Here is an 18,846-nt window from a genome sequence, read left to right on the forward strand (position 1 = left end):
TGGTGTTAACGGATAATGGTACACAACTTACCTCTGCTATTATGGAGGAATATTTAGTTTTCCTTGGTTTGAAGCACTTGCGTACATCGCTCTACAACCCACAAGGGAATGGACTTTGTGAGCGAATAAACAGGCTTGTTAAGGGTACTATGCAGCTCGCTTTAGCGTCAGGTCGCCCTGTGCAGAAGGAGATAAAAGAAATGCTGTGGGCATACCGTACTACTGTTCATAGCAACATGTCTGTAACACCTTTTGAGCTCATGAGGGGGAGGGTGCCAGGCACTAAACTCATTCCTACTTGGCTACATGAAAAAAAAAAAGGGTGTGGGAGGCGACATCATGGGAAAAGCTGTCTCTTCCAAAATAGCTGAAGGGGACCTGGTAAAAGTAAAACCTGGGGGTAATCAAAGGATGTTCAACAAATTTAGGGGACCCTACCAGGTAAGGTCTGTAGTTGGCAACTATGTTAAGCTACAAAATGGCCAAACGTGGAACCTCCGCAGGGTAGCACTTTACCAAAGAAAGCTTAAGTCTGTTCCTTCAGCTCAAATTTCTAAGGATGTGGTTGCTGATAGAGTTTGCAGACCTCTTCGCTGCAAGGTTGCTCCTGCCTATTTGAAGGACTATGTGTAACTTTGACTGTTTAAGGGAGAATGTGGGGTTGAATGACTTGTTTCATTTTGTTCTGCATTCCCAAGAGCAAGTAATGTGTTCAATGATGCTTTGCTTTTTCTAATGTTCCACCTTTTCTTTGTAAAAGGTTACTATGAGCTTTTGACTTATTTATGTTGTTGTATCCTTTTCTTTCTCTGTTTAAGGAAAGGAGATGTGTTATATTCGCCCTTTGCTTTGTGTCACGATTCATGTCGCGCGCTGTACTCGCGCTGCTCCACTTTGTGACATGTCCTGTGTTCTATCTAACGGTTGGCAGTTGCCCGTTTGATCTTGTACACGATGGTTGGGTTTTCTACTCTGCGACTTAATAAACTACCCTGAACTACACGACGCCGGTGTGCCGCCTCATACATTGTTTACAACAGATAAATATTGATTTTAATTCTTTAAATCTACTACTATATTATATGAAACATAACATTTAACAATTCAATTTCAAAGCATTACATAAATTACTGAAAATCAAATAAAGGTCATTTACAAAAAACACAAAAAAGTAAAAACTAAAATATAAACAAATACTATAAAATGAAAATTATAAAACAAATAATAAATCTATTTTACCAAAATTAAGAAAGGTTTTCAAGTCTGGAAATAACACATATATATTATTCCCACACAGTTTATGCAACAGTAGAGAAAGTTGTAGGACTTCGGAGGGGTTAAATATATCATTCTCAACTCAAAACAGTGCAACAGTAGGGAAAGCGTTGCACTTTGGAGGTGTTAAATGTTCTATTCCCACACCAGTCTAAGTAACAGTAGGGATATTATTTTACTTTAAACACGTTAGAGATGTGAATAACTATATTCATTAAAAAAAATATAAAACTCTAAATATAAACATTCCTTAATATATATATATATATATATATATATATATATATATATATATATATATACACACACACACACACACACACACCTCTATTAAAAATATAAACAATTAACCAATTTACAAAATGTATAAACAATGTAATAATTGACACAATTAAAAAATAATGGGTATTTAATTACTACTTCATTAACCTGCCATCCTATACCCTTCAAACCTACAAACCTATACTTACAATATAACTAAAATATTTATAACTACTTACATAACTGATAATCAATTACATATCTTAATTAATAATTATTTAATCAACTTCCCATACAACAACCATACAAGCCCAGCAGACCACACCTAATATAACTAAGATATATAATTTGTTCCCAATTTACAATTAAAAATGTAATTATACATTAGTTATTTTTTAACTTTCCACCCTATACCTCTACAAACCTTGCAACCAGCAACTACAATTAAAATAAATAGTATTACATAAAGTACATAATTAATAATCAGTCCAATGTTTAAAAATACATTGTTTATTAATTACTTAATTTTGCCACCCTATGCCCCTACGAACCCAGCAGCCTGCACCTAAAATTGAACATATGATTACACAATTTACCTAATAATCAAATAATTACCTAACTAACTTCCCACTCTATACCCCTACAAACATAGCAACTAGACCCTAAATTATAAGTGAATAAATCCGTATTTAATAATATACATAATTATCAATCCCATAATTAAACATTATTAATTAATAATTTTTACCCAATTAACTTCCCACCCTATCCCCCAACAATTTGCTACAAAACTATAAATTACTATTAGCAATTACATTAAAAATTCTAAAGCATTAAGATATAGACTGATCAGAGGCAAGATGGCGTCCGTGTGGTCGGACGTGTAAGCTGATCACTCGCCAATGCTGGAGCTCGCAGATGCTATCTTGGGGGAAAGTGCAGGTGCTGCGATAAATATTCAGGAGAGAGTACCTGAATGAGGCGGAGAGAAGCGGGACTCGAAGAAAAGCATAGGGACGCAGGAAAGTCGCTGATTGCAAACTGCCTAGAACCCGGCTGGGAGCTCACCTGTGGTTTACGGCGGGGGATGCTAATTGTGTAGGCAGCGGTAAAGTGTGGCGGTCTCACCCGCAGCCACTGGACGGTCAGGCTGATTGGACTTCGGTGTTGGGCTGCGAGCTGGTACCGATACGGAAGCCTGGGAGGCTCAAAAGGTGCAAGTCTTCGCCAGGTAATGCCCCCCCAAAGGTGCGCGCAGAAGACCACGGCAGCAGGAAGATGTTGCTGGTCAGGGAGCTGCAGCAGTTCGAGAAAAGACCCCAGGTAACCCCGCCAAAACTGCAAAAGTGGACATAAGTGTCAACAAGGTAAAGGCTGACGATTTATAAAAAAAAACATTCTGGGACTGCTCTCAGCTGGGTAAGACTTAAGGAAAAAGTGCAAAAATGTGTCCCCTACACTAGTTGAGGGGGTATATGGAAGGGGAGAACTGGATAGGGGAGATAACTTGGCATCTAATGATGATTTAATGCTGGTGGAAAACAGCTCCCCCCCATATTTGAGTCTACAGCTGTTCCTTTAACTTTTCACAATCCTGAGTCTATATTTGACAAACAGAGGACTAAAGAATTACACCAGTTGGCTGGCGATGTCGCCCCGCCCACGACAACTAGTATCCCAGGGGGGCTGAGACCGAGGCTGTTGAGATGGATGTGGATGTGACTACCGGCCCTGCCACTATTTCTAATTCAAACGCAGGGGGTCTGGGTACGGCAATACATGTTCAGGAAAGTGGCGACTCCCATAGGGGTATCCAGGCTTCAATACAGGATGTGGAATATGGAGACTTTTTCTCAATGTCGGATCAGTCTACCTCATCGTGTAAGGACTTAGCGGTGATGCTTTCTACACAGGCGAATGGGGTCAGTGGCAGCGACAACAGTAGCACATATTTGGAAGATTCTGGCGAGTTTCCAGAAGATAGTCCCCACACAGTTTGCAAGAGGCCGGATCATAAAACTATCAGTACAGCGCTGGGAGAGGATCAGCTTGGCTTACAAGTAGATATAGGGCAACCGGCTGAAGCAATATCCTTGACTTTAATATATCAATCAATAATGTCCCAGCTGGAGGAAACAAGAGTTGAAAATCAGAGGGTACAGAATCTTTGCCGTAAATTACATAATTCAGTGCGCCGAGTCGCTAAGATCTGCTCGGAGTTTACTTCCAGATTCAGCGCAGCGTAAGCACACTTTTCAAATTTGGAAGACAAACTTGTGGCACAGAAAGCTCCGACTGAAACTTTTCGTTGTATGAAAGAGGGCACACAGTGGAAATTAGCCGACTTAGAAAATCACGCACACAGATTCAATCTTAGAGTACTACAGATTCCTGAGGGGTGGGAAGAGCAGGATCCTTGTAAATGTATTGTTGATTTGTTCACAGATGCTTTTCCCGAGCTCACCAGGTGGGATTGGAACAGGGAGATTCAGTGTGCGCATCGCTTCCCATTTAATATTCGTTCAAAGGCAGGTCAAACATCTGATAAGCCTAGAGCGTTTTGGATTTCCTTTAATAGTTGTTTAGCTAGGGAGGATGTTTTTCAGTTAGCTCGCCCAGACAAAAAAAAGGCAGGGAAAGATTTAGAGTTTTTGTTAGGCCGGATTTCTGCCACTTTACTGTAGAGTCTTGGTAGCAGTGACACCAACTTATCCCAATGTTTTTCCAGGTAAAGGGACGAAAGCATTTTTATTGAATCCTGCTAAACTTAAAGTGATATTCCAGGATCGTACTCGATTTTATTCTACAGAGGTTTCTGCAAAAGAATATTTAAAATCTATATAGAACATTTGTGTACAGTATTATAGTGGATGGGATGGGGCGGGATAAAAACACCTAATTGGGTGAGAGGTTTTGTATTTGTAAAAAATTTTTTTTGCTGTTTTATAGCCTGGTGAGAGGCTTCATTGCTGGAAAGGTCTACCCCGCTATTTGTGTAATGGTGTTTTTATCCAAATTAATTTTTTTGTGGTGGTTTGTTTATCTGTCCTCAACTCATGTTTGAGAGGAGGTTGCGAGCAACGGCATGGGATGACTGAAAGCTTTTTCATCTCAAGGACCCGAGTCCTAAATCCTTGTTGAAGGGGAGGAGGATGGGGGGTGGGGGAGTGGGGAGCAAAAAAAAAAAAGGGTAAAAATATCCACAGTATCAGGCTGGGAAAAGATGTCGGCAACAGGAATCATTGTGCATTGTTTAAAAACTGTAGTAAGACGTGGCTTATGTCACCTAGTTTTTGCTTGTTTATTTCCTTATGGCTAGTAGGGGGTTGAAAATGTGTTCTTTAAATGTGTGTGGCCTCAACAATTATATTAAAAGAAAGAGGGTCTTTGCTGAACTGCGCTCGATTCAACCGGATTTACTGTGTATTCAAGAGACGTATGTCCCCTGGGGGAAACACACTGTGTTGACAGATCTAGGGTTCGTACTTCTTGCGGCGTCACAACAGACGTCAATGACACGGGGTGTGGCAATATTGGCTAAACCTGCCATACAAGGTACAGGTCATGTGTTAGCTGATAAACCAGGGCGGTGGGCAATTACTGAATGTGTTGTGGGTAGATCTAAGTTTACAATTTGTACTGTCTACGGGTCTAATTTGGACGAACTGCTATTCTTAGAAGAGTTAAATATTTAACTTGCATCGGCCGGCCCCCTTAGTGCTCTGTGGAGATTTTATTATTAATCTGGTTAGTAAAGAATTACAAAAGGGGATGCAAGGATATACCGGTCGGAAACCTAGAGTGTTTAAAACATTATTTAATCTGCTGAAGACCTGGGTATACGTTTTATTCTTTCCCTCATAAGAAACTGGTCCGCCTTCACTATTTTTTTTATATCATCTGAGCTTCTTGCTGGGGCCCAGGTACATATATTTCCTAGGATTACTTCTGATCACGCTCCACTAGCTGTAGAAATTCCGGCACTCTCTGTGGACTTTGCTCTGAGAAATTTTACATTTGATAGAAAACTGCTCCTTGATAATGGTTTTAAGGAACACATGCGGAGATGGAATAAGGAGTTTTTTTGATAATAATAGACATTCAGTCTCTGTTCCAATGTGTGGGATGCTTTAAAGGCCTGTTTTAGAGGGGAAGTGATGAGCCTTGGTTTACACTATAAAAAAATGGCTAAAATAGAACTGCAGGAATAATATTCAAAGCTGAGATTCTCTAATATTAACACAGGGGATTGCACAACATAAGGATATTACAGGGCTGGAATCTGATGCAGCAAGATGTCGGGCAAATATTAACACCCTTTGGAATAAAGAGAACGCTAGGAAATATTTGATTTATAAAAAGGAGTGCCATGAGTATGGTGAGGCAGTAGGTCACTGTTTGGCGCTTCGAATGCGGATGAAGGAATCCTCTCAGAGAATCATTGGTCTTAGAGAAAGGTCAGGGGTAATCTTGTGTGATCCTCAGGGTTTCTCGCAATTTTCCACCAGTTTTATACAGACCTGTACACCCAACAGAAGTCATCGGTCAATGTAATTAAAGTACCGCTAGCAGTGGATTTTAAGCAGCTAGATCAGGAGGAGGCAGAGGTGTTAGATAGTATAATTACTATGGAGGAATTAGAGATAGTTATCAATGGTTTAGTGAATGGGAAGGCTGCTGGCCCAGATAGGCTTCCTGGGGTGGTGTAGAGGGTATTTTTTCATGATTTTAAGAAGGAGATGTTAGATACTATGCGAGCTGCACAAAATGGGCATGCACCTAAGACTTGTGATAAAGCCACCATCGTAGTCTTTAAGAAGAAGGGGAAACCACCAGAAATGCTGGGGTCTTATCTACCGATTTCACTGGTCAATTGTGACGGCAAAATATACGCTAAAATATTGGCGAATCAATTGGCAAAAGTTATATCACCATTAGTATCTCTGCATTAACACGGTTTTATCCCCTCTAGAGGGACGGTGGCTCTTGTTAATAAAGTTATGACACTATTTGATATTGCCCAGGCGGAAGGGAAGGACCTAGGACTAATATTACTAGACACTGAGAAAGCGTTCAATCACGTTGCTTGGGACTACTTATGGAATATCATGGATCGGGTGGGATTTGGTCAGGGATGTATCCAGGCTCTTCAGGTATTATATAAATCACCAGTTGCTAGGATATGTGTAGGGGGAAGGGTATCGGAACCAGTGAAAATAACTAGAGGAACCCCCTACTATTTGCCCTTTATATCAATCCTTTTGTCAATATGCTGGGAAGAAGTCCCCTAGTGAGGCAGTTTATTGTTCGGAAAATACAGCACTCATTCGCGTATGCGGATGATGCAGCTATCACTACCAGCGACCCGTCTACGGCTATTATAGAAGTGGAACGCCTAGCGCAGGAATTTGGACAAATATCCGGCTGTAAGCTTAATATCACAAAAACACAAATACTATGCACAAATAATATGATGTCTGAGGATCCAAGATCTGTTAAGGAGGTGACATACTTAGGGATTAAGATTCGGGTATCTATGAAAGAATTGTTGTAAGCTAATTTGTTGGATATTATGACCAAGATTAAAGAATCCATAGAAGGATATGGGCGTCTCCCTCTTACGTTGGTGTGTAGAGGTAACATTTTAAAAATGATTATTTTCCCCAGGGTACTATATTTTTTTAGATCTGTCCCTTTAGAGGTGACTGGGGGGCAACTTCAGCAGTTGCAAACGGCCTGGGCTAAATTTTTATGGGCCCCGGGCAGACCTAGAAGAGCAACGAGGTTTATGACGCTACAGAGAGAAAGGGGTTGTTGGGTGATACCTGACTTCATGTTTTTTGATTAAAATGTGGATTTTGTTGACGGGAGAAGAGGTCAGTACTATAGCAGAAGCCCCGTCAATTTGTCATGTACTGTTGGGGGCTGAAGTAAAAAATTGTCCATTTAAAGAAGTTTATGGTGGTTACCCCAAAGGACACGCTTTAAAATTATGGAAGCAGTCTTTAAGCTATGGAAAGTTATCTGGAAACATCTCTTCACAAGGGATAATATATTAGACGTCTACAAATGCCTTACTTATGTTACCACCTATTTTTTGGGATTATGTAGCCAAAAATTGGAGAAGTAAGGGTATATTGCAAGTTGGTGATTTTTATGAGGGTGAGGGACTTTTTTCTACTTTTTTGGCTTTTGCAAGGCAATATAACGTGCCTAGGATGCAGTTTTTTAAGTTTCTTCAAATTCTGGATTTTTTAAGTAGGAAAAATCTGGCACCGGCACAGCATTTAATTATTGAATTGATTAGGCGCCAGGGGAGAATAGGGGTGTTATATAAAATTCTTTTATCCTCTAAGACTGATGTCAAATGGGCTAACGTTTTGGGCGAACACGAGGTATCTTTAGAGAAAGCTATCATAATGGCTGGGGAAATCCTCCTATCTGCAAATGTAAAGGCTCAATTTTTTTTAAAACAGCCTTCAATTTATATTATACGCCTGCAAAGATGCTAAAATGGGGTGAGAGGCATGATGGCACATGTTTTCGCTGTGGGACTGATAATGCGGACTGTTTACATGTGTTTTATTCTTGCAGCAAGCTGTATTTGTATATTACTAATATCGAAACGTTTTTGTCAGCGATTATCGGGATGCCTATTAGAATTACTGCAGCTATGATGTTATTAGGTAACGGGTCTGACTTAGAGCTTGGGAAACCAATGTCTAAACATTAATATTTATTGTTTATGGCCATGGCTGTTGCCCGTTTGTGTATTGCTGCTGCTTGGCTTCAACCTGAGGACCCTGCTTTTGAAAGGTGGCGAGCCAGAATTTATAATATATATAATTTACAATTTAGTTTGTATTCTGTTAATGGCTCAAGGAAGCGAAAGATGGGTATATACATTTGGGGGGCTTTTCATGAGTAAATGACTGTTTAAAGTATGTTGTGACAATCTGATATTGTGGATGTATAAAATGAATAAAAACATTGAAAAAAATTCAAAATCACTTAAAATTGCAAATATTAAAAAATTAAATAATAATTATACAACCAGCTGTAAAACAAAGTTAATATATGACCTAAAAGACATTAAGATAATTAAAAATTGATATAATTTACAATTATATTCCTGAAAACCATATTCTTAGTGACAATATAACTTACCTGAAAAAACAATATTCTTGACAACGATATTCCTGCATCACAATATTTTTTTCTAGATAGTTCTGACTCCTGATATTTAAAACTCAATATTTTGTCTAAATACCATCTGATATTCAAGAACAATGTTATTTTAATCATATCTGGGGTACCTAGCAATAAAGGATAATTCCTGGATATACCCAAAGATGTTTAGTAATTTTTATCTGCATCCCTGCTATAACCAAGAATCTACTTATTCAAGAACTCCCAACAATGGCCGAGTCTGTCATGGTATTATTCACCTACCAAGGTGTGTATAACCGCTCATGATCAAGCATGACACTAAGCTTGGATGACACAATTCCTTCAATACCTTTTTGGATTACTGTTGGGCAACCATAAGCTCCTAGTGGGCTGGGCATTTTCAGTGTGTTTAAGGTATGATAAGGAGGATATGGCGAGGTTAAAATTATTTTTTCCTTCTGTTTTGTATCTACATTGTGTACAATACCATTCCAAGATGGCTGCCACATTGATGTGTCTAAGCTGTTCTAAACTGGAGCCAATATAGTAATTGGTCGCCACATAGTATGATAGTCTATGGAAGCTACAAGCTTTAGAAGTCCTTATTTAAAAAAAGCAGTTCACACTGAAGATTTCCAGATGAGAGCACCAGAAGCACAGGGGTGTATATTGGACCCCAAGACTTCACCAGTTAAAATTGGTAACTGAGTTTTAGAATAATGGACGGGCTTCATCAGTTTCATGTCAAAAACTTTAAGGGCTAGCAAGAAGGTAAAAACTGTTTCAGAATTACCAAACCCAGATCAAGCCAACCAGACCAGAACTCATGCTTAGGGTGTGAATGTTTCACTCCAGGCTTCTCAGAGTGTTTAAGTTCCAGGCTCAGAGTCCTATTAGATTCTTGACAGAGACAATAGGTTACGTCATACTCAACAATCATACATTCATCCCATAGGTTGTGCCAAATTTCTACCATAATCAAGAAAGCATGATAGCTACCTTTTACTATTTTCCTTCCAGCAGGATTCATTAAGCCGGTTGTAGGCTTTATCATACATGATCCCCAAAATTTTGTTTTGATAATTCGACTTAATAAGCACTGATTTTCTATCTGGTTTGCCCTCAATCGTATAAATTCATGAGAAAAGGTGCTGCCTGAAATCGAAATTTCTAGTGTAAGGAGTTATAAAGTCATTGCAAAATCTTAAGAGGAGGAAACGCCGCCTGATTCCCTGGCACATCAGCAGCCAGGCCTAAGGAAGTAGAGGCCATACAACCTCCTCCCCCTTCACATTTTAGGTTGCAGAACATTTCATGAGTCAATATCCAATGTCGGTTTTCAATTAATGATTGGCTGAATGAATGAAAGTCCCAACGCCAGGCTTACTGTTGGCATAGTTAAACACATTCTGTCTTTAGAACGATAAGAGTGTTGAGGTTGTGTTTCTTTCATGAATAAACTGTTGAAAAAACAATGGACAACACAAGAGCCATTAGAAGTATGTGATTCTGTCGCCATGGCGTTTACTGATGAAATATGGATTCAGCAAACTCACATCATACTTGCAGATTTCAACAAAAATATAGCTTCTAGCCCAAAGGGTTAAAACTACTTATGCCAGAAAACGTGCAGCATAATTTGCCTTTTTCCTATATGATTTAGATAACTGTGCTGAATAAGTTGGTAGTCTTCTGTCACCTGATGGGGTAAATCACAAAATTGCACGTCAAGAAGGATCAGTACCCAAGTTAAGTAAGAAATGAACAAGTAACTTACCTTCAGAAACGCTCTTTCTGATGGATACTTCTAACCAAAGATTTCTCTAAATTAGAATAGATACCAAAACAGTACCTCTCCAGGTGGTGGGTCTGTGGAAATGGCTCCGATCAAAATGTCCTGCAGAACTGAACGAGTGAAATGTCCATCCTGTTGGACTGGACGGTCAAGGCAGTAGTGTTTCATGAACATGTGTACTGACGCGAATGTTGCAGCCTAACAGATGTGAAGCATAAGCACTCTGTATGCCACAGCAGCAGCAACCTTAGCTCTGGTGGGAAGGGACTTCAATCCCTGCTTCTTTGCCAGAGAAGTAGATTTTGATGCAGAGGTCTCTCTACTTGACAAAGTCCTTTTCTGCACCATCTTGCCTTTGCGCCAGAAAGCCTTCCAAAGAATTGCTTGTCCACCCAATGTTCTGTGGTGCGATAAATGTGAAAACTGAACAGGTGGAGTGGATGTCCCTCCTTCCCTCTGAGGTGTGAGGTGGGATAAAAAATACTGGAAGAGTGATGTATTGTCCAATGTGAAAAGCATTAGCAACTTCAGGCAAAAAAGTTGTCTTGGTTCGCAGTACCTCTATGTCTGGATAAAGATGGTATATGGTGGCGGCAACAAGAATGTTTGGATTTCACTCACCCAATGAGCTGTGGCCACCATGACCAGAAACACTATTCAGAGTACGGAGATGTAAAGGACAGTTCTGCATGGGTTCCAATGGCGGGCACAAGGAAAGTGAAGACTAAATTAAGATCCAACTGCGGCATCACAAAGGGTTTGGGAGAAACAAATGAGTCAAACATTTTAGAAACTTCATCACAACAAGTGATTTGAATAAGGGCATCTGGTTCGATAAACACGAAAAGGCTGAAAATGCTGACAAATAACCTTTTTCCGGTGCCCGCTGTCAAGTCTTTGCTTGGCTAGGGCTAATATAAAAACAAACATTTGAAGTTTGGCATGTGATGGGTCGGTATTGTGCATGCCACAACAGCCTACAAACTTGTTCCAATGCCTAGCATAGACAGAGTGCAGAGAGGCGCCGTGGAGCAAGGATGACAACCTGGCCTTCTTGTGCTTGTGCTTTGATTTCAACTACTGGAAGACTTGGACCTGCGTGGCGACCTGTTGCAGGTGCGTCCTTAAGAGCAGGAACAGGCTGGCACACTTTTCTTGGAGCAAGATTGGGACTTTTAAGGCTTCTTTCAGTATTTGACGACCTACATATTTGCTTAACCTTCGTGGATCACCTTCAGGTTCATAAGGGTGCACTCTACACAGGACTTGGAGTCGTGTACCGAACCCAAACACCAGAGGCAGACCGTGCCAAGATTTGTCACAGACATCAGTTACAGTTCCTACCAGGCTTAACCGACTGTTCCCTTGCACACTGGAAAAAGAATTTTGAAGAACAAAAAAACTAGTCAACTGAGGAGGAAAAAGTTGTGAGGTAGCTCTAGATCCACATATGAAGTACAGAAAGAAAGCCAGGATGCTACAGTGGTACTTTTGAGCAGTTCCAGTCATCACTTTCAGGGAAGAATGAAGCTGGCACAGATCCGCACAGCACCATTTAATAGGGTGACGGATTAATGTGGTTTAAATCTTTCTTATCCAGTATGGCACCTGGGGATATTCTAAAGGCGAGGATACTGCAGTTAGAAGCATCCATCCGAAATATTTTTATTGGTGTAATACTGAATAGTCAAATAAACACATTTGTGAAAGAGTATATTCCTGACATTATTACAGATACTAACCCTTGTTTAAGTTCGGTTTACTAATTTATACCCTCAGGCGTCCTGGATATTGTTTGGAATTCACCTCTCCACAGGATACCCTGTTTATTTACATATTAAAGAAATTTGGATAGTGCAGACCTAGCCACCAGGGCACAGCAGTGCTGTTAGAAGCTCTAAAAAGGTTACAAGAGGGGGCAAGTGACAGTGACCTGAGCCAACTGACTAATTAACAAGTTACTTACCTTTGGTGACATTCGGTCTGGTGGTTGCTCATACTACAGATTCCTAACCTTTAGAATATTTCCCAGGAGCATACTAGATCCAGACCTTTTCTTAGCAGTGCTTTATTGCGCAGCGAGGTGTCATTATGCAGCTTCATGTTGACTTTGTTGTGATCAGGAAATGAGAAGGTAGTGCAGCGTACAAGTGGCAGCCCTGAATGCAGATAGGAGTTTCTTGCTTGACTCCTAACCCCCTCAGACGTGGAGCTCAAAACTAGTAGAGGTACATTTTTAGATGGTAAAGAGACCAATCTGAAGAACGGTGAGGTTGGAGCGCAGTGAGGAATCTGTGGTAAGAGAACATGCATCGAAAGAGTGCTATCAAAGGTAAGTAACTTGTTGTTCTGATGGATGGTTCTAACCACAGATTTCTCCATCTTTAAAATAGATAACAACGCAGTACCTCCCACGTTGGAGAGTTAGTGAAGTGGGCACAGGCAAAAAAAAAACTACTGCAGGAATGAACAGGTGAAATGCACTTCATGACAGAGCTGGCTTTCAAGGCAGTAGTGCTGTGTAAAATCATGCACTGGTGTCCATGTGGTGACCTGAGACATGTCAAGAATGGGTACTCCTTGTCCCAGCACAGTGGTGGCAGCCTTGGCCCTGGAAGAATGGGCCCTCAGACCTTCCAGTGGCTGATTTTTGGCCAATGCATAGGAAATCTTAATGCAAAGGACTATCTACATGGGCAAAGTCCTTTTCTGTACTACTTTACCTTGCTTTGCCCCAGAGAACCCCACAAAAAAACGTAAAGGTCCTTTGAGGTCTAACCAAAGGAGTGAGACACGGCAAATAAAGTTGGGTGGGTGATGGATTGCCCAACTTGAAAATGAGTCACAGCTTTCAGCAAGAAGGTCTCCCTGGTCCACAGTACCATTTTCTCCACATAAAAAAAGTGGTGTAGGGCTGTTGTACTGAGAGAACTTGGAGCTCATTTACGATACAAGCTAAATTTACTGTAATGATGAAGTCAGTCTTTAGTATCAAAATATGCAGCAAACACCTGTGCATTGGCTCGAAGGGAGTACACATGAGAAATGTCAGAATCAAATTAAAGTGCCACAACACAAATGTTTTGTGAGAGAACATGTGTTAAACCTTTAAACTGCATAACAAGTTATTTAACCAAGAATGGGTGGTCCGGTAAACGCAGAAAAGCCTGATAAACAGCCTTTGATAGTGCCTTGTCATACGGTTTCCTTTTTTCCAGTAGGAACTGCGCATTTGCTGGGCAACATAAACTTTGGGATTGTTGCCAGACTGATTTAATGCACCTCTTTGGGATATGTTGTCCTAGAGGCCAGCTAGCTCACAGTTCCACCATAAGCGCCAATAACCTAGATGGGTAGCGAATAGTTTGGGAAACCGCTGAACATGACAACCCTGATCCCTAGCAGGAATTATGGTAACAGATCTAGCACCTTTTTGCTAAGTCATTTGTGCACTCTCAAAGAGAGATTAGAAGAAGGACACAAAGGGGGGGGTTCAATATTTATTGAACCACCGTGATTCTTGTTTAAAATATATGCACTGCAATGATCAATAGAACGAAGCAGATAAGTGATCAGAAGAAGTAGAACTGTGAAGAGAATGAACAATTCCACCATTGTGCTAAGACAGTGTATATGCTGCCATATAAGTACTGAGTAAAGTGTACTCCTACTATACGTTCTCTAACCTAATTGTCTAGGCATGTGTGTTCTGCCAAGAATCCCCTACAAGATGATCTAACTCCCCTTTACCTGGAAGCAATGTATGTAGGTTCCCGTCTTGGTCACAGGTTGGACATCCATCCTCGCAGAGAGTTCAGCAAGACCCAGCTAAACTGAAATGCCAACACAGCGATGATCTCACAAGTGACAGCCATGTGCTCCTCTCTCTTGAGCACGATGGTGCATGTGAATTTATTACAATGGCATCCATACTTCTGTGTTGATTTTTCAGCTGAGCTGACATGGATTATTGTCTCTTTGATAGCAGCGTCGGCTCATGAACGAAATAACAAATAGCATTTGCACAATGTGCGTCGGGGTTTTGAATGAAATGTTCAAGGTGTTGTGATAGTGTTCTTGTGAAGTGGTTCTTTAAGCAAAGTGGTTTCAGAGAAACTAACCCTGCACGGTCACACAAGCAAATGTGTGTCAAAAGTCACTGCGTGACAGAGAAGGAAACTTAAGGAACGTATGCATGTAAAAATGGCACTGTTTCTTACCGGGCCTAACTGAGCCATGTGACACTCACTCCTCTGACATAAGTCGACTAAAAGCTATCTAATCTTAAGAACGCTATGCATAACAATGCTACAGCCTATATATGTAAAAAGATGTTACAAAATGCTATTCAAATTATACAAAAAAGGCAATCATACATTCTGAAAGTCAAAGCATACAGAAAGTCATTTAAAATTAGAAAAGCAGCGTAAGAAAGCACATTTAAAAACAACTTAGGATGTTATCACAGGCCAAATAAAAAGTTCCCAATTATTTATGTGTATGGATAAGTTGACGAAACATTTCAGTTCCCAGCTACCGCGGACGATGATCCCAAAGGCACACCTAGGAGCAGGTTTATGGAGAAAATGTGTTCCCCTCCAGCTTCAAGCAGACGCAGAGGGAGTGACCACAGCCAGTGGAAGGTCTGCAGAACTAGAGTCAAGATTCATTTCACCAAGATACAAATTGGCCTTTAAGGGGTCAAGCAATTGGGTTCCTAGGCACAAGTCCAAGGCACACTCAAAAGTGCACAACAGACATCGGAATACTGGCTGTATGCTGTGGAGTCAAACAGGCAGAAAGGTCAGGAACCGATACTCCTTCAGTTCCTGAGGTAACAGTGTGCCGAAGCATTGTACAATGTGTTCACGCAGAGGAGGACATGTGTTGGTGCCAGCTTTATACGATCTAGAAATGGGACATCCGTTGAGGATCAGAAAAAAGTAAATCACAGTCCAGACTATGGGGAAGAGGACCAACAAAAGACCTCCAAAGACGCTTCCAAGCACTGAGAAAATGAATTATGGAATGACTCAGAAGACCATCTAGAAGGTGCTAACAGAACCAGAGCCCAGACTCTTAAATGTGCACTGCTCCCGTGGTATGGGACATGTTAAAAACGTGGTGCACCAACTCTCTAAAGTGTTGCGAAAAATCATTGCGAAGTAGTGACTATACCTCTGAAGAGGACATTGCAACTTGAAGCTCAAACATCTCCTTTGCAGATGTTAAGGCAGAGGCCTCAAACTTGTTGATGACAAGACCCCTGTGTCAAAATATTTTAGGCGTATGGACCCCCTTCTGAAAAAATATTCTAGAAACTGGTACTCCTCATCATCAACCATAAATGGCCAAATTCCCACAGCAAATAATTTTTATGGTGGGGAAATTATATCAAGCAAGTCTTCTTGCTGCGCTGCCCTATGCCAATGTGAAAGGGCAGGAATGCACCGTATTTATGAAATACAGTGCATTCCTGTCTTTTTCCCTTACATTGGCGCACAAATTGCTGCGTAGCATCAACATAGGCAGGATTGTTTTGTACAGGAAGGGGCACCTTCCTTCACAAAAACAATCTCAAGGGACGTTTTCCTCTTTGTACCTGAGCTGCAGAATGAAGCACACATGGAAAGCAGAAAGAACAAGGAGAAACATTTCTCCTAGTTAAGCCTATGCTGCGGAGGAGTCGGTTTTTGGAGCTGCCCCAGGTGTACTTGATTTTGTAAATATAGGGCAGCATCAAAATCCATAGGCGTTGCATGAGAACCCCACGCAAAGCCCATGGAACACCTCCTTGGTGCAGAGTAAGGCAATGCAGTGACTTGTGCTGCTATATCTTACTCCATATTTATGAGGCCATGCAAAGCCATGCAGTGTGACTATGCACCTCCTCATAGGTATGAAGGAGAAGCTTGCACTGCCAGAGCTTCGTGAAAAGTGATGCTTTAGCGATGCAAGCCTCTCATAAATAAGCCCCAAAATATTCCAAACGTTTATTAGATCTTTCAACATCCTATATCTACATATAAAATAATAGACAGCATAATGAAAAATAAATGTATTAAGTTGTTACTTAGTGGGAAATGCACTGTAGTACATTATGAAACCTCAATTAGTTAATGCACTGCAAAGGGCTATGTGTAACCAGAGAGCCACATAATGAAATCTTGAATGGTGCAGTGGAGAATAGTGATGTGTATTTTTAGTGCTACGAGGTCACAGCCTAAGATAAAAAGCACAGTGAATATGTAAATAATTATTTTATACTTGCTTTACACACATTGTAAGATAGAGTGGCGCAAAGCGTGCGAAAAGTTTTACAATAAAATATTGCTTCCAAAATGTAGACTTTAGTAATACCAGAGCGTATGTAATGCAATTGTTTTTACATAACTGTCTTTTCAACACCTCTTTAGGGGTACTAATGGCTGTGGAAATGCAGTTAAAATTAAAAGCAAACACTTCACTTCCCAGTTGTTAACTCTTTGCACTACCACTCAGAAAAAACAAATCTTTGTCATCACAAAGATTGGAGTGATTGGATCAATAAAGCCAGAACCAGCACCCAAGCACCCTTTCCACTTGTAGATTAACTCATAGCGCACATTTGCATTTCATTCAGGCAAGCAGGCACCCTGGCATGAAAGCTTTTCACTGCAGTAGGGGCCCAATGCATAAAAAACTTCAGCCGATAACGATCTAAATTAGCTGTCCCAGGAAGGCTGTCTTTTTCCAAAACGAAGGCAAACATTTGGATTGCAGGTATAAGTGAAGCTGGGGAATGAGCAACCCCCTTCCCTGGACTCCACGCCCCCCCTCCCTGGGGGTCGCGTCCAGTGGCGGTTCTTCCATGGGGGCGTTTGGGCGCCGCCCCCCCTGCTTTCTCGCCGTGCAAGAAGAAGGCAGAAACAAATGGTAGTTATTTATAACTACCATTTGTTTCTGCCTGCCCTTCTCGCACGGCGAGAAAGCAGTCAGCAGAACTTCCTGTTTTTTTTTTCAAGTTACTCGAGCCTCAGGGCAGGGGGGAGTGGCTTGGGGGGAGTGGCTTGCCCAATGTTGTTAATACCGACTGTTTGGACAGCCTGAGAGGCTGTCCAAACAGACAGTATTAGCAACAGTGGGCAAGCCGCTCCCCCCTGCCACCTCCCACTCTCCGTTCTGCAGCATGCAGACTAGGAGAAATGACGTGGTTTGGGCAGCCGGCCGAACCAATCCGCGCCAGCTGCCATGGAGGGGAGGGAGGCTGCCTGCAGCCTTCCTAGTGACGAGGGCCCAGAGCAGGTCAGCGGCATTCAAAAAAATCCAGGACGGGAGTCTGCAGTCTCGGGAGTCAGCGCGGGAAGCCAAGGTAAGTTTTATATTTATTTTATTATGTGAATTACTTAATAATTCAAGGAAAGTTATTTATTGTCGAGCCGGGTGTCTTCTCCCTGATTTCGGTTCCCAGAGAAATATAAGCGGAGCTTTCATCGTGGGGCCGGGATTTATGGCAAACAGGCCGAGTGACATTAATAACGCCACAAAATCCCTTTCTAAACATCCCTGAGAAAAAGGTCGTACTTTGCCGTCTGAGGTTGATATTTGAGGTCCCTGGAGTTGTAAACTGCTTAAGAGGCCTTGATCTGCGAACAAGCAGCTATTAAATGCAGATCAGTGTGTGTCATGGGCAAAATCTACAGCTAATGTTTGAAAGAACAGAATCTGTGTGTCTAAGGAATTGCTTGGTGAATGGAACGTGAAGGCTTTTACACGCACGCACCTTTACCCACACCTCTAACAAGTGACTGCCATTGAACGCCAGAGAACGCGCAGATTGAGGGGGTGGCAGCAGCTTCATCCAGACCAGTGGTCGGTCGTGTGGGTGTTTCTGTTTTCGGCGGTTCATTAGTCGAATGGACGGTTTGAATTGATTTCGGGTTGCAACTTGTTCGGCTGACTCGTCGTGTGAGAGCTGCTCTGGGACAGGGGTGCTCACGCGACTGATTGTTGGATGCGGGTCGCGGTGCGTGGCAGACACGTCACAGAGCACTTTTTGAGGAGGTCGATTACTGCTTGGACTTAGAGGCTGCTTGAATTTGCAAAGGTGTTTGTTAGGCATATGTTAGTTTGTGCCTCTTCTTTATTAATGTAGATGGCTATTATGACGGCTCGCCACAGTGCACTGTGACAGAAAATGTACGCGCCTCACCACTTTCAAATGTCACCAGCCGCCACTGGTCGAGCCCCACAGATTAAAGACCTCTGTGTTAAGGTAACATCTTTCTGAAACAGTAAGGCTTTCAGTCCGCTTAAGGCGTCAAAGTGCACGTTCGAAGATTTTATCAAAGGTCATAACGTCACCG

General features: G+C 41.5%; 1 protein-coding gene across 2 annotated transcripts in view; it reads right to left on the reverse strand.

Moving 5' to 3' along the window:
• The window catches only part of AP1S2 (adaptor related protein complex 1 subunit sigma 2), a 144,251-nt gene that overhangs the window by 12,638 nt on the left and 112,767 nt on the right, over window positions 1-18,846 (reverse strand). The window lies entirely within an intron of this gene.

The sequence above is a fragment of the Lissotriton helveticus genome, chromosome 8 (assembly GCF_964261635.1).
Source record: "Lissotriton helveticus chromosome 8, aLisHel1.1, whole genome shotgun sequence".
Lineage (NCBI taxonomy): Eukaryota > Metazoa > Chordata > Amphibia > Caudata > Salamandridae > Lissotriton > Lissotriton helveticus.